Here is a 14,884-nt window from a genome sequence, read left to right on the forward strand (position 1 = left end):
ACTGCACACTCTAATTCTAAAATTATTCTCTGCCTCCTCCTGGAGGCCCTGCCTACATTAGGCTTTTCTACCCAAAGCTTTTAGTTATTGCTGTCACCAGTTCAGCTCCACCCACAGCAGCAATAGCTGGAGCACTAGGAGGCATGCAGCCACAGGAGTTTTAATCACGGTCACACTGACCTGCTTTGAGCTGGGTTAGAGGACACCATGCACAAAACAACACTAGTCTTCTGGTGCCCTGTCTGCACTAGTTTGCCCAGTGGTGAAGCTGAACTGATGATAGCACTGATGGAAAAATCTTTGGCAAAGAAATCTCAGGTAGATCCCCCCTCCCCCTCTTGGACTGTCTTTTACCCGCAATGTGATGATTTTTGGTTTGACACCAGCACTGGACTTTCCCAGCAAGACTCTTTTTGGGAGGAGAGGAACTTGTTCTCTTAATGTTAAACAGAAATACAGAAAATCCAGGAAAGAATTTGGCTGGTGAATCTTGCCCATATGCTCAGGGTTTATGCTCATATGCTGAATGCCATATTTGGGGTCGGGAAGGAATTTTCCTCCAGGGCAGATTGGAAGAGGCTCTGGAGGTTTTTCGCCTTCCTCTGTAGCATGGGGCACGGGTCACTTGATGGAGAATTCTCTGCTCCTGAAGTCTTTAAACCACAATTTGAGGACTTCAATAGCTCAGACATAGGTGAGGTTTTTTGCAAGAGTGGGTGGGTGAGATTCTGTGGCCTGCGCTGTGCAGGAGGTCGGACTAGCTGATCAGAATGGTCCCTTCTGACCTTAGTATCTATGTATAAATCCGAATATATCTCTCTGCTCTCGTCACATAGCACTATCCCCCAAACAAACTCACCTTCCCCTTATGATGCAAAATTTCATCATCAACAGGAAGTGAACCAGTCACAGTTTAATAGAGACCAAGTAATTTAAGTGTACATGAAGGTTGCCCCTGATGATGCAGGAAAGCCAGTATCACAGCCAGTTAGACACTAGGAGAGTCATTTCTGAAGCCTAAATGTGAATGTTATCAAAGGCAAGTGCCAGTGGGTGTGGTGTGCCTGAGCCTTTACAGGTTTATCGAATGCATTCATGTGTGAAGGGTGCGTGAGAAAGACAGCCCCTCCTTTTCTAGGAGTCTTATTACTACACAACATTCAGCTTACGACTGAATCACCCTTATTGGATTTAACCTAATGAGGAGTCGGGTCAAGTCTCACTACTGTAAAAAAATGCGCTCCCCTGTTTGACCAAAGTAACCATTTCTTGAAGACAATGATTTTTCAGCTTACGACTTTCAGATTTACCAGGAAGTCAGTGCTGCCCAGGATGACGTTACTTTGATTGTGACCCCCTCAGGGTCCGGTCTATTATATCATATAATTCTCTGATGCTTGGTCTACCCTGGGAACATATGTCGATATAGCTATGTGTGGACAATCCACACCCCGGAGCGATGCAGTTACATCGACCTAAACCCCAGTGTAGATAGTGCTATGTGAGCGGGAGGGCCTCTAGACTTAAGGGAGGTATAGACAACCTCTTCACTAAGCACTACAGAGGTGCAGCTGCGCTGCTGCATCGCTGCAAGTGTAGACTGCCCTGAGTGCCCTTTATGTGCTAGGTGCCTCTCAAAACAAAGACAGCTTACATAGCAAGGCAGGAGGAGGGTCAAATGGACAATGGGATGATGACAGAGGGAGGGGAAGGAGAAGTGACAATAAACATCACACATTACTCAAGGCATGGACAACGTGACTGTTCCATAACATTTAGGTTTTTTCTTTTTAAAACAGCTGCCACGTTCCCTCCCCTCGCACTCTTTGGGTTTGGTCTTTGGAGGACCCTGAGGAGGTGAAGGAAGCGCTCTGGCAGAAGGGTTCGGGGGTTTCTCAGCTGAAGCGGAAGCACAAGCATGGTTGCAAGGAGAGAGGCTGGTGCACTGACTGAGACGAAAGGCTGGGAGAGAAACACAAAGAGAGACCAGGGCCTTGGAAGGAAGGACAATATACAGCAACAGGGAAGCCAGTGAAGTGATTCTGTAGGTGTGTCTTCTGTTGAACTATTTTGCCCATTTCACTCCATTGCTGCCATTGGTGAGAGTGCTAGAGTAGACAGGGATACAAAGGGCTGCCAGTGTTTTCAGAACCAAGCTTAACCGTGCTCACAACAGGTTACATCTTGTCAACTGCTGGAAATGGCCCACCTTGATTATCACTACAAAAGGTTTTATCCCCCCCCAGTAATAGCTCATCTTAAGTGATCACTCTCCTTACAGTGTGTATGATAAAACCCATTGTTTCATGTTCTCTGTGTATATTAATCATCTCCCCACTGTATTTTCCACTGAATGCATCCGATGAAGTGAGCTGTAGCTCACGAAAGCTTGTGCTCAAATAAATTTGTTAGTCTCTAAGGTGCCACAAGTACTCCTTTTCTTTTTGAGAATACAGACTAACACAGCTGCTACTCTGAAACCTGTCATTATGCAAGGCACTGAATTTAGCCATATGGAGTGAAAATCTATCAACCTCATGAAAAAACACATACAGATACAGACAGACATCATCTTCCTCTCCAAATGCAAACAGATGGACAACATACCAAAAGGACTGAAGGTAAAAAATCCATTACAATCTACATACCACAGACTATGCTGATAGCTTGTGCCACACACTCTCAAAGAAACCGCGGAACCACCTGATCAAGATCCTTTACAGCAAACAGGGAAAGATTAAGAATGAGCTCTCAAAACTGGATACTCTCATAAAAAAACAACCTTTCACACAAACTTCCTCCTGGCTGGACATTACAAAAACTAGACAAGCCATTTACAACACACACTTTGGCTTCTCTACAAAAGAAAAAGGACACTAAACTATCTAAACTACTACATGCCACAAGGGGCCACAACAGTGGTTCCCTTAACCCACCCAGCAATATTGTTAATCTATCCAACTATACTCTTAGCCCAGCAGAAGAATCTGTCCTATCTCGGGGCCTCTCCTTCTGTCCCTCCACCCCCACGAACATGATACAGTTCTGTGGTGACCTAGAATCCTATTTTCGATGTGTCTGACTCAAGGAATATTTCCAACACACCTCTGACCAACATACTAACCCACAGAGACCTTCCTACCAACACTACAAAAAGAAGGATTCTGGGTGGACTCCTCCTGAAGGTCGAAACAACAGACTGGACTTCTACATAGAGTGCTTCCGCCGACGTGCACAGGCTGAAATTGTGAAAAAGCAGCATCACTTGCCCCATAACCTCAGCCATGCAGAACTCAGTGCCATCCACAGCCTCAGAAACAACTCTGACATCATAATCAAAAAGGCTGACAAAGGAGGTGCTCTCGTCATCATGAATAGGTCGGAAAATGAACAAGAGGCTACTTGGCAGCTCTCCGACACCACTTTCTACAAGCCATTACCCTCTGATCCCACTGAGAGTTACCAAAAGAAACTACACCATTTGCTCAAGAAACTCCCTGAAAAAGCACAAGAACGAATCCACACAGACACACCCCTGGAACCCCAACCTGAGGTATTCTATCTGCTACCCAAGATCCATAAACCTGGAAATCCTGGACGCCCCATCATCTCAGGCATTGGCACCCTGACAGCAGGATTGTCTGGCTCTGCAGACTCCCTCCTCAGGCCCTACGCTACCAGCACTCCCAGCTATCTTCGAGACACCACTGACTTCCTGAGGAAACTACAGTCCATCGGTGATTTTCCTGAAAACACCATCCTGGCCACTATGGATGTAGAAGCCTCTACACCAACACTCCACACAAAGATGGACTACAAGCCGTCAGGAACAGTATCCCCGATAATGTCACGGCTAACCTGGTGGCTGAACTTTGTGACTTTGTCCTCACCCATAACTATTTCACATTTGGGGACAATGTATACCTTCAAATCAGCGGCACTGCGATGGGTACCCGCATGGCCCCACAGTATGCCAACATTTTTATGGCTGACTTAGAACAACGCTTCCTCAGCTCTCGTCCCCTAATGCCCCTACTCTACTTGCGCTACATTGATGACATCTTCATCATCTGGACCCATGGAAAAGAAGCCCTTGAGGAATTCCACCATGATTTCAACAATTTCCATCCCACCATCAACCTCAGCCTGGACCAGTCCACACAAGAGATCCACTTCCTGGACACTATGGTGCTAATAAGCGATGGTCACATAAACACCACCCTATATCGGAAACCTACTGACTGCTATTCCTACCTACATGCCTCCAGCTTTCACCCAGATCCCACCACACGATCCATTGTCTACAGCCAAACTCTACGATATAACCGCATTTGCTCCAACCCCTCAGACAGAGACAAACACCTACAAGATCTCTATCATGCATTCCTACAACTACAATACCCACCTGCTGAAGTGAAGAAACAGATTGACAGAGCCAGAAGAGTACCCAGAAGTCACCTACTACAGGACAGGCCCAACAAAGAAAACAACAGAACGCCACTAGCCATCACCTTCAGCCCCCAACAAAAACCTCTTCAACGCATCATCAAGGATCTACAACCTATCCTGAAGGATGACCCATCATTCTCACAGATCTTGGGAGACAGACCAGTCCTTGCTTACAGACAGCCCCCCAACCTGAAACAGATACTCACCAGCAACCACACACCACACAACAGAACCACTACCCAGGAACCTATCCTTGCAACAAAGCCCGTTGCCAACTGTGTCCACATATCTATTCAGGGGACACCTCATAGGGCCTAATCATATCAGCCACACTATCAGAGGCTCATTCACCTGCGCATCTATCAATGTGATAGATGCCATCATGTGCCAGCAATGCCCCTCTGCCATGTACATTGGTCAAACTGGACAGTCTCTACGTAAAAGAATAAATGGACACAAATCAGACGTCATGAATTATAACATTCAAAAACCAGTCGGAGAACACTTCAATCTCTCTGGTCATTCGATTACAGATCTAAGAGTGGCTATTCTTCAACAAAAAAACTTCAAAACCAGTCTCTAGCGAGAGACTGCTGAATTGGAATTAATTTGCAAACCGGATACAATTAACTTAGGCTTGAATAGAGACTGGGAGTGGATGGGTCATTACACAAAGTAAAACTATTTCCCCATGTTCCCCTCCCCCAGCCCCCACTGTTCCTCAGACGTTCTTGTCAACTGCTGGAAATGGCCCAACTTGATTATCACTACAAAAGTTCCCCCCCCGCCCCGCTCTCCTGCTGGTAATAGCTCACCTTAAGTGATCACTCTCCTTATAGTGTGTATGATAACAACCACTGTTTCATGTTCTCTGTGTATATAAATCATCTTCTCATTGTATTTTCCACTGAATGCATCCGATGAAGTGAGCTGTAGCTCACGAAAGCTTATGTTCAAATAAATTTGTTAGTCTCTAAGGTGCCACAATTACTCCTTTTCTTTCTGCATCACTTTTTAAAGTGCCATTTGCTGCTAGCACCTTGTATACACTAAGTTCCACCAGAAGTAGCAATGAATGGAAAGCAAATGAGTGGCAGCACGAGCTTTCACATACTGACAGATTTTATAATATTTATAGAAAAAAGATGACAGGGGAAGCACTCAAGTACCTCTATGTCTACTCCCCTGAACAATCACGGGAAATTGTTGGCCTGAGATGCATTCACCTAACCAGAGTTTCATATGGTCCCCATCACAATTGTATTGGAATGTTGTGGTGTCGGAGCCTAATGAAGGAAACATTCTGTAATCCATTGAAATGCAGGTTATGACTATAATGTTGGATAAAGTTATTAGCACTAAAACAGAAAGTGTTAATGTAGACCAGATTCTAAGAAACATAGAAGTAAACCGATTAAATTTTTTGTAGAAGAACAAATGGGTAGGATGGAGACTGTGAAGAAAGGTTCCTCTGCAGAAACCCTGCATTGAAGGAAAATCCAGGAGCAGATAGAGTAGTTGTGAAACAAAGTCTTCCACAGTGCAAAACAGTGCCAATGGGGTAAGTAACACAAGTGAAAAATAATATATGTAAAACAAGAATAATATTTTGAACTCCTATGCCTTCCAAGGAATTATCACAGCAAGACAATATTAAAACAAAGTGACAGCTGGCACTCTAGGTGTTTGGTATCAGCTCTGGGCTCTCTAAAAAACAACAAACCAAACATTTTAAAAAAACCCCACAGTCTCATAACTGAATCATTAAAGGCAACCTACTTCCAAGCCAAAAGACATCTTGGAATACTGAACCTGCTTCCACATATTTCCTAAAACAAATATTACGAATGTACAGCTCAATACAGGTCACTAATAGTTAGAGACACTATACCTACCCCTCCCTGCAACCTACAATAGCCACCTTTCAGAGGATGATCCCAAAGTATGCTTTTGGGGATTCTACCCATCTTCCTTGAAGGAGATGCATTAAATCCTGATACCATGTAGATTGATAAACTGATCTTTATGTGTCAGCAAAATTACAGCCAAGAATTTAAATGGTTCCTACAGGGAAAATACCCTCAACATGAAGTGTAGTGGGGAAAAGAATTGGGCAGGGGTATAAAGGGATTGTTTTAATTTGGGGGTCAATCAATCACAAAGATCCAATTACTTCTGCTATTGATGGTTAGTCTAACTGCATTGCTAAATATCTTAAATACTGCACAGATGGGAGTAATGGAAAATGAAGGGAGTCTCTAAACTGTCTAAAGAGATCTGTGCACGAATCCAGAATGGTGGATGAATGAGCCAGTTTTATTTTCAGCTGTGTTTGCTGAGATGCTCCAGGGTGATCCCAACATCACTTACACTGAATAAAAAAAGCTGGGAAGCTATAGTCCCAGAATAAAAATCCTGGCATTTCTGCTCCAGTTATTGTTCTCTCTGCCTTCTTCACTGATATATTAGCACAATTCACAAAGACAGGAGAAAGGCAGTTTGCTGTGAAGAAACAACTATGTCTCATTTAAATAACTGACCTATTTCTGCTCTTGCTCTGCCTAATTTACTCAACAAGATATTTGGATTTGCGGAAGTGGCTGAAAGAAACATGCTCCATTGACTCCCATGTAAACACGCTCATCAGTGGCAAAGCCAATACAAAGCAGGGTGCACAAGACAGCAAAATGACTTTTCTGAACATGAAAGAACTTTCACTGGTGGGGAAAGTGTCATTTTTCTAAGAATCAAGCTAGTTTTTGTTGTGGGCTTGGCACCTGGTGCTGACTAAGGGATTCACTCCCAGGTTCCATTTGTCCTCCTCAGAGTTCCCCACAGTATACAGGTTTGGTTTGGGCCCATGTGAACAACCAGAATACTAAATAAAAGCAAGATATAGGCAAATTGACAGTCTCCCTGAGATTTAAAGATATAAATAGAAGTCTTCTGAGAATTAATGTATCTTTTAAAACAGAAGCCCCCTCCAATCAAAGGAGGTAGCTCTAAATGTTGTTGGTTTTGTAGGATTAAAATGAGGTATATTCAATATTTTTGTGCAATAGCATTGAAATGTATGCATTTTTTATTTCAGTGTTCATGTGAATATACTTAACGATGTTACAATTTATGCATGTGTGAACAGTTGCTATAGTTGGTTAAGTGACTTGGAAACATCATGTGATTACTTCCTGCTGTCTGCAACTCTACTTCCTGTTTGGCAGGAGAGTTCACACCAAACAAGAAGTATATATTTATATTGTCTGTGCTACTCCTCTGCTGGTCAAACTTTCAAATGATCTCTAGTGCACATCACATTGCTTTACTGAAAGGAAGGGAGAAAAGACATGTCAAAATTAAATTAAGAGAAAAGTTGTACAGAGGAAAAGGTTACAATTTAGGTATCCAGCTCCTTAACTAAACTGTGTTGTTGTTGTCTATGTACCCAACTGCAATAGCAGAACAGGCTCCAGAATGCAAGCTTTGGAGGCCAGACATGTTACTAGGTACAGTAAAATGCCTTTAACTACCATCTGGCACAGTTTTTATGCTCAGCTGAAATAACTGATCCTTCCTCCTATCTCCACCTGCACTACAGGGGAGTTTTTAGTTAAATGCTATTTCTGCTGATGATTCTCCCTCCTCGCCACCCCCGACCTTCTGTTTCATGTAGATTGGAACCAATGCCAAAAACTGTAATTACTGGCAGTGACAGACAGCACCACTGCTCATTTCTCTAAAGTAAGTCACAGTGCTGCTGCGACACCTGCCTGCCATTGCAAGGTTCATTGGGGCCCACCATTCTTTTGGATTCTACCCACTCCCTATTTCCCAGATATTAACTTCTCCAAACATGGACACTCTTTGGTGGTACCACCTTGATCTAAAAAACTAGACATGTCACTTTGTTCCTCTTCAGAAACCTACAGAATGAAAATATAATATTTCAGATCTGAAGTAATCAGCCTTTCTAATTCTGTACTGCAAAGGTCTGGGATATCTGGGTTTTATTCCTAGGTTTGCTACAGACTTCCAATGTGAGCTGGGGAAATAACCTCCACTGCAAGTGTGTCTCAGCTCCCCTGTCTGTAAAGGGCTTAGCTACCTACCTCACAGGAATATGGCAAGACTTACTTCATTAATATCTGAACTCCTCAAATGGAAGAGTGCCATACAAGGGCACAGCATTGAAGTTCCATCTATTTAGAGCTGCCAAGCAGTGGCATGTTCACCATTAATATCTAAGTTTGGATGGAAGGTGCTATAGAAGTCCAAAATATCAGTGTTGCAGGGTCCATGCAGGAAGGAGGCAGCGAATTTACACAATGGGTGTTGAAGAGTTTGCTACATCAACTAAATTCCAACAAAAATAAAGCCATTTACAAACCCAATATCTGTAAGCCTCAAGCATTCGGTATTAATTCTTTTTACAGCAGCCATTCCAGTTGAGGAAAACATTCCCCTCCTCTGTTTCTAATCAGCTTCCACCCTCCTTTGGGCTTACCAGAGTTAAATCTTCCACATTGCTTGCTGTGATAAATTGAAAAATCGAGCTGCGAATTGAAAAAATGAAATGCAAAGCAAATGTCTCCACCAATAACAGATTAACTCTTTGTTCCAAGGCTATCACAGCATGTCAAGAGGCTCCCTAAAAAATGCTATGTATTTTGTGAAGAGCCATTGCAGTGACAAGATAAGATGCCACCAATTTGTGAAATAATTGCTGAGAAAAGAAACATCCCCCTCCATCTTTTGAGGCATGGTCTGTATTCACACCGATTGATGAGCTCGACTGTAGACTTACCAAAAGGGCAGTGAATCTGATCTCAATACACTGCTTGAAAAATAACTACCTTATGGTATCCAGAACGTTGTTCAGTGTATTTTTTAAATATTTAAGCAATCTTTCTTTAAAAAAAATATGGTATGTATTTCTATGTAGCAGAAAAGATCTTGCTCTTAACAATGGAGATGGGAGAGGGGATGGAGAAGGCCAAGGATCAGAGGTGGCATTGAGCATTCACTCTCTCAGGTCTTGGCTGGCTGGTTCCTGCTCAGTAGCTCAGGGCCATATACCCCCAGGTCAGATTGGCAGTGACCGTGCAATTTTTTCACCTTCCTCTGCAGCATGGGGTGCAGGTCACTTGCCAGGATTATCTGGGTGTATCTCACTTAATCATTTCCCTACCACTGGTGTACCTCGTTCCCTCTTATTCTCTGCCTGTGGCACGTAATAGTCTAATCTGCTGTGGGCTGTAATATTTTGGTTTCATTTCAGTTGCAGAGTTTAGTGCGCAAGTGCTGGGTAGTGTTGGTGACCTGTGCTATACAGGAGGTCAGACCAGATGACCTTGTGGACCCTTCTGGCCTTAAATTATAAAATTTGATGACTCCAAGGTCAGAAAGCTTTTCTTTGCCGTTATGGAGGTAACACTTGGGGGCTTGCTGCAGACTGGCATGGGAATCTTAACCTTTTCATAAAGTTAAATAATCTCTGAGAACTTCCCTTACCATCCACAATTGGGTGCATCGCTGCCCTTCCCTTTTTCAGTCACAACTTTTCTAACTACAGCAATTACTATAATTAATATATTTGTAGTTTCTTTTAATGCAGTTTAGCAGTGGATGCAAGAAGGAGGTGGCAGAACCATGAGACCAGAAAGCTCTCTTTCCCATAAGCAAGTGCTCCCTGGACCACAGTGGGGAACTTCAACTCTTGCACGAGGACTAACATCCACACCCTGAACACACAGACACAAGAAGTTGAAGGATCAAGAGGTTCTGAGTCTACAGAAATGTCCCTTGAGGGATTTAATTGTCACAAACCATTGGACTTCTCTTCCCTGGTCAGTTCTCTCTTGGTACATATACTGCACTCGTCACCATGGTATCGATGCACTAAAAGATACTCAAGTTCAACCAGCAGTTATGGGCTTGATGAAGGAGTCAGATGAAATTCTATGGCTTGTGCTATGCTGGTGGTCAGATGTCACTAGATGATCATAATGGTCCCTTCAGACCTTTAAATTTATGACGAACTCTGTAGAAGATTTTTTTAAAAGAAAGGATATGCCTTACAGTCCCTCTCTCATTAAAATCCTGGCATCTATACTGATAGACAACAGATCCATTCACACCATTAGCTAAAAAAGAGTTAATAGCTCATACATAAGCTTCCAAGTTTTGTGCAGCTCTGTGCATGGACATTTAATTCAAGTTATTTAGTGAACTAATTTGCAAATCTACATACAACCAGAAACTTTCAGTTTGTAAAAGTGGGGATTTATTACTCCTGAAAGGTGTTAGCTTGATAGTCCTGGCATAAGTCCTCTGTTTATCTAAAGGACAGTAGCAAGGCAAGCTTCCTACATACTATCTGCATTCCATGCATCTGAAAACGAAGAATTCTGAAAGCAGTGTCTGTTCATCTGTGTACATGGCCTTCCTCTCCTCATGCCTCCAACAGAGGAGATAAAGGGCAGAAGAGATTGCTGCCTTCTAGTTCCTTCTTTGCTATGAACCCATGAATGATCTGAACCAAAGAAGATGGGTAGAGGGATACAGATAGGGACCATACATCTTGAAGAACCTCTACTAATTCTAAGATAAGTAACTCTCTCTTCTTCTTCAAGTACCAGTCCCTATATATGTTCCATTGTGGGTGACTGACTGACAAGCAATACTCAAGCAGTAGGAAGGTGCAAGAATGCAGGCAGCAGAGATGTTCGAAGGACCGCTGTTCCAAAAGATGCATCAGCAGGTGAGTCCTGTACTAAAACATAATGTCTTGAGAGCATGTGAATGGAACTCTACAAACCTGCTTTGTAAATGTCAAGTCAAGGTATTCCTGAAACGAATCATTGATGACACTTGTGCTTTTGTAGAATGAGTAGGAGGAGGGAGATGAACCAACTGATACAGCCCAAGATTCATTTTGAGCTCCTCAGAGGATATAGGCTGACCATGGATACTTTCCTCCATGAGAAACAGTCTAGGAGATTTTCTGACTAGTTTTGTCCTTTGCAGATAAGAGACTAAGTCTCATCACATGTTGAGGGAATGAAGTCTCCTCTCCTCTTCAAAGGTGCGTGGTTTCAGAAAAAACAAACAAACAATAAGTGGAATGACTGATTCTGATGAAACTCCAAAACAACTTTGGGGGTGAAATTAGGAAGTAGGAGTAGGTTTCTTTACTGGTGGAAAGATTCTAACTAGGCCCTTTCAGAACCCGGTAGTCAATGGGTGAGCGAGAATTGAGTAACTATATGAGGATGGGTGGGGTTGGATGCACGCAGTGATTGTTGCCCCGTGGACCTGTAAAGAGTTGATGGGAAGACCAGCTGTTTTGAGGGAAAGAAGTTTATCCAGAATAAGGGGAATATAAAAATTTTTTCTGTGCCCAGATAAACGCTTTCACTAGGATAAGTAGCATTTCCTTGTGGAATCTTTTTGACTATTAGTACGTATGTTTTACATGGCTTCAGAGTGTGAAGGATCTAGAATTGATGCTTGCCCAAAAACCATGCCTGAGGTAGGAGCACAAGGGAGGGAAGGCATAATTAAGATGAGATTGTCCCCCTAAGAATGAAGCGCTAGGGCTCCTTTGAAGCAGTATATGTTGTACTTCCTGTTCTTTTCGGAGGTGAACAGTTCCCTCGTGAGGGTTCCCCATAGAGCAAAAATACTGCTTAGCACAGAGTCAAGTAGCTTCCACTTGTGGTTGATAGCAAAGTGCCTGCTGAGGGAGAAGTCTGCCAACATATTTTGATTCCTTGGCAAGTAAACTGACGAAAAGGTGATTCAATTGCTGATACACCAATTCCACAGACTGACTGCTTCTGCCCTTGGGACTAGATCTCACTCCTCCATGTCTGTTGATGCAAAAGACAGTCATCATGTGTCTGACATTATGAGGACATGGTGACACTGATGAGTGGGAGAAAGGCTTCATAAATCTCTCAGACTGCCCACAATTCCAGAATATTCATGTCCATCCTGGCCTCTTGGGACAATCAAGTACCCTTTGCTGTGTGGCTGTCCACATGGGCTCCCTAGCCTAAGAGGAAGGCATCTGTAATGACTGTCCTATCTGTTGAGAGGGAAAGAAAGGGAACGCTCACATACTTATTGGTGATTATTCCACCATGGTAGATATAATGTTACTTTGGTGAGAACTGTTCCTATAACATTCATGGACTGTTTGCTTGGTGAGTACATTGTGTGAAGCCACACTGGTAGGCTATTCCACCACTACTTGCATGTCAACGTCCAGCGTACACCGTCAAGGCAGCAGTTTACAGAAGAAGTTTCCAACGTTATCTGGGGAAAAAACTGAATATGCAGTTTACAACATAAACAGAGGGAAGAGTCCGGGAGTGGACAATATTCGTCCGGAATATCTCAAAGCAGGGAAAGATACTCTCTTCAAAGCACTGGCGCAATGGTTCACCATCTACATCAATAGCAAGCATGTTCCAGATGCATTGAAGAAATCGAAAACAATACTGTTGATGAAGAAAGGTGATCCAGAAAAACTGAGCAACTGCTGTCTGATCACACTTCTCTCACAAATTGTATAAAGACTTTAACCACATCATACTCAATCGGATTAAGAAGGATCTCAAAATGCACAAAAGCAGAGAACAAGCTGGTTTCTGCTCAGGGTATTCGACAATTGATCACATCCACTCAGTTGGGCAGCTCATCAAAAAATGCAAGGGATACAAAGTACCACTGTGATTGCATTTGCCAACTACAAAAAGGCATTTGACTTGGTGGAGAGTAACACTGTACTCAATGTGCTCAATGAAATCGGAATTGACCCGAGGGACATTGACCTCCTGAAAGAAATTAATTGCAATTGCTTGACAGAGATAACATTATTCAATGTCCCCGGCATATGTAGAGGAGTCAGACAAGGCAACACAATCTCACCGAAGCTGTGTGCAGCAGACCTGGAGTAGCTGTTCAAGGAATGGAACTGGGAAGAAGAAATCAGAATTGACGGAGAAGTTAACGCATCTTCTCTTCGCTGACGACTGCAGAATGCTGGCAAAGGACACAGCAGAACTGGAGAACAAACTGCAGCAACTGCGAACACCTTCACGTGATATCGGGTTGGTATCATGTGAACACATCGGAGACGAAGTGGATCTGGAATGAGCATTGTGCAGAAGGAATCATCACTATAAACGGGAAAGAAATCGAGGAGTGTAGCGGGGCAGTTACCCTACTCCAGTGGAAAAGGTTAGGCTGATTGGGGAAGCAGCCACAGCTGGGTCCATGCCCAATCAGGCCACAGCTGGACCTATAAAAGGGCAGTGAGCCAGGAGCTGAGTCAGTCTCTCTCCAGCTGTGGAGGGAGAAGGGCCTAACTGCCTGGGAGCAGGGTACTGGAAGCAGAGCAGTGCTGGGGAAAGGCAAGAGGAGCTGGGGAGCTCCAGCCTGGAAACTCCCCAGGCTGAGGCCTTGGGTAAGGCCAAAGGAGGTACTGGGGCTGCAGAGGTGTAGCCTGGGGATAGGCAGAGGCAGCTGATCCTACCCCCTTGCCTATGATGAGTGGCCTTTACAGACTGCAGTTTGCCCCAGTGAGAGGGGGCTAGATGATGACTGGCAGTAGCCACTGAGGCAAGGTGGGCATAGAGGGTTGAGGGGTTCCCCTGGGAGGGGAGACCCAGAGTGTGGGGTATTGCTGGGGGCAGAACCCCAAGGAAAGGGGCACCAGGTCCAGGAGCGACACGGGGGCCTGAGGCAGGCGAGACACCGGCCAGCAGAGGGTGCTCCGAAACTGGAAAAGAGCTAATTTCTAGATGACCAGCAGGAGGCACCGCACCAATGAGTTTGCAGTCTGCTACAAGGAGGTTGACAAATATATTTACCTGGGTCAGCAGCTGAGCAGAGACAAGTCATTTGAAGGAGAATGCAGTAGGAGGTGAAAGGCAGGGTGGGCAAGTTTCAAGAAAATAAAGACGTATCATAGAATCATAGAATATCAGGCTTGGAAGGGACCTCAGGAAGTCATCTAGTCCAAACCCCTGCTCAAAGCAGGACCAATCCCCAACCAAATCATCCCAGCCAGGGCTTTGTCAGGCCTGACCTTTAAAACTTCTAAGGAAGGAGATTCCACCACCTCCCTAGGTAACACATTCCAGTGCTAAATCACCCTCCTAGTGAAAAAGTTTTTCCTAATATCCAACCTAAACCTCCCCCATTGCAACTTGAGACCATTAGTCCTCGTTCTGTCATCTGCTATCACTGAGAACAATCTAGATCCATCCTCTCTGAAACCCCCTTTCAGGTAGTTGAAAGCAGCTATCAAATCCCCCCTCATTCTTCTCTTCCGCAGACTAAACAATCCCAGTTCCCTCAGGCTCTCCTCATGAGTCATGTGTTCCAGTCCCCTAATCATTTTTTTTGCCATCCGCTGGACGTTTTCCAA

The 14,884-nt window shown here is 43.9% G+C and overlaps 1 protein-coding gene and 2 long non-coding RNA genes across 9 annotated transcripts in view; 2 read left to right on the forward strand and 1 right to left on the reverse strand.

Annotated features, from left to right (window-relative positions):
- Nucleotides 1-14,884, reverse strand: part of MYO1D (myosin ID) — a 397,979-nt gene that overhangs the window by 18,552 nt on the left and 364,543 nt on the right. The window lies entirely within an intron of this gene.
- On the forward strand, nt 5,726-9,600 carry LOC122457611. The gene is made up of 3 exons (XR_006277247.1): nt 5,726-6,010; nt 7,905-7,952; nt 9,069-9,600. It is a non-coding gene; the product is annotated as an uncharacterized LOC122457611 (long non-coding RNA).
- Nucleotides 9,610-14,884, forward strand: part of LOC122457609 — a 44,230-nt gene continuing 38,955 nt past the window's right edge. For 2 of the 7 annotated variants that reach the window (XR_006277243.1, XR_006277238.1), the window contains exon 1: nt 9,610-11,206. This is a non-coding gene — a long non-coding RNA (uncharacterized LOC122457609). Of the gene's footprint in view, nt 11,207-13,864; nt 13,934-14,884 lie in introns of those variants that run through there. The other 5 variants (XR_006277245.1, XR_006277239.1, XR_006277244.1 and 2 more) reach the window with 4 other exon arrangements.

The sequence above is a fragment of the Dermochelys coriacea genome, chromosome 27 (assembly GCF_009764565.3).
Source record: "Dermochelys coriacea isolate rDerCor1 chromosome 27, rDerCor1.pri.v4, whole genome shotgun sequence".
In the NCBI taxonomy this organism is placed as follows: domain Eukaryota; kingdom Metazoa; phylum Chordata; order Testudines; family Dermochelyidae; genus Dermochelys; species Dermochelys coriacea.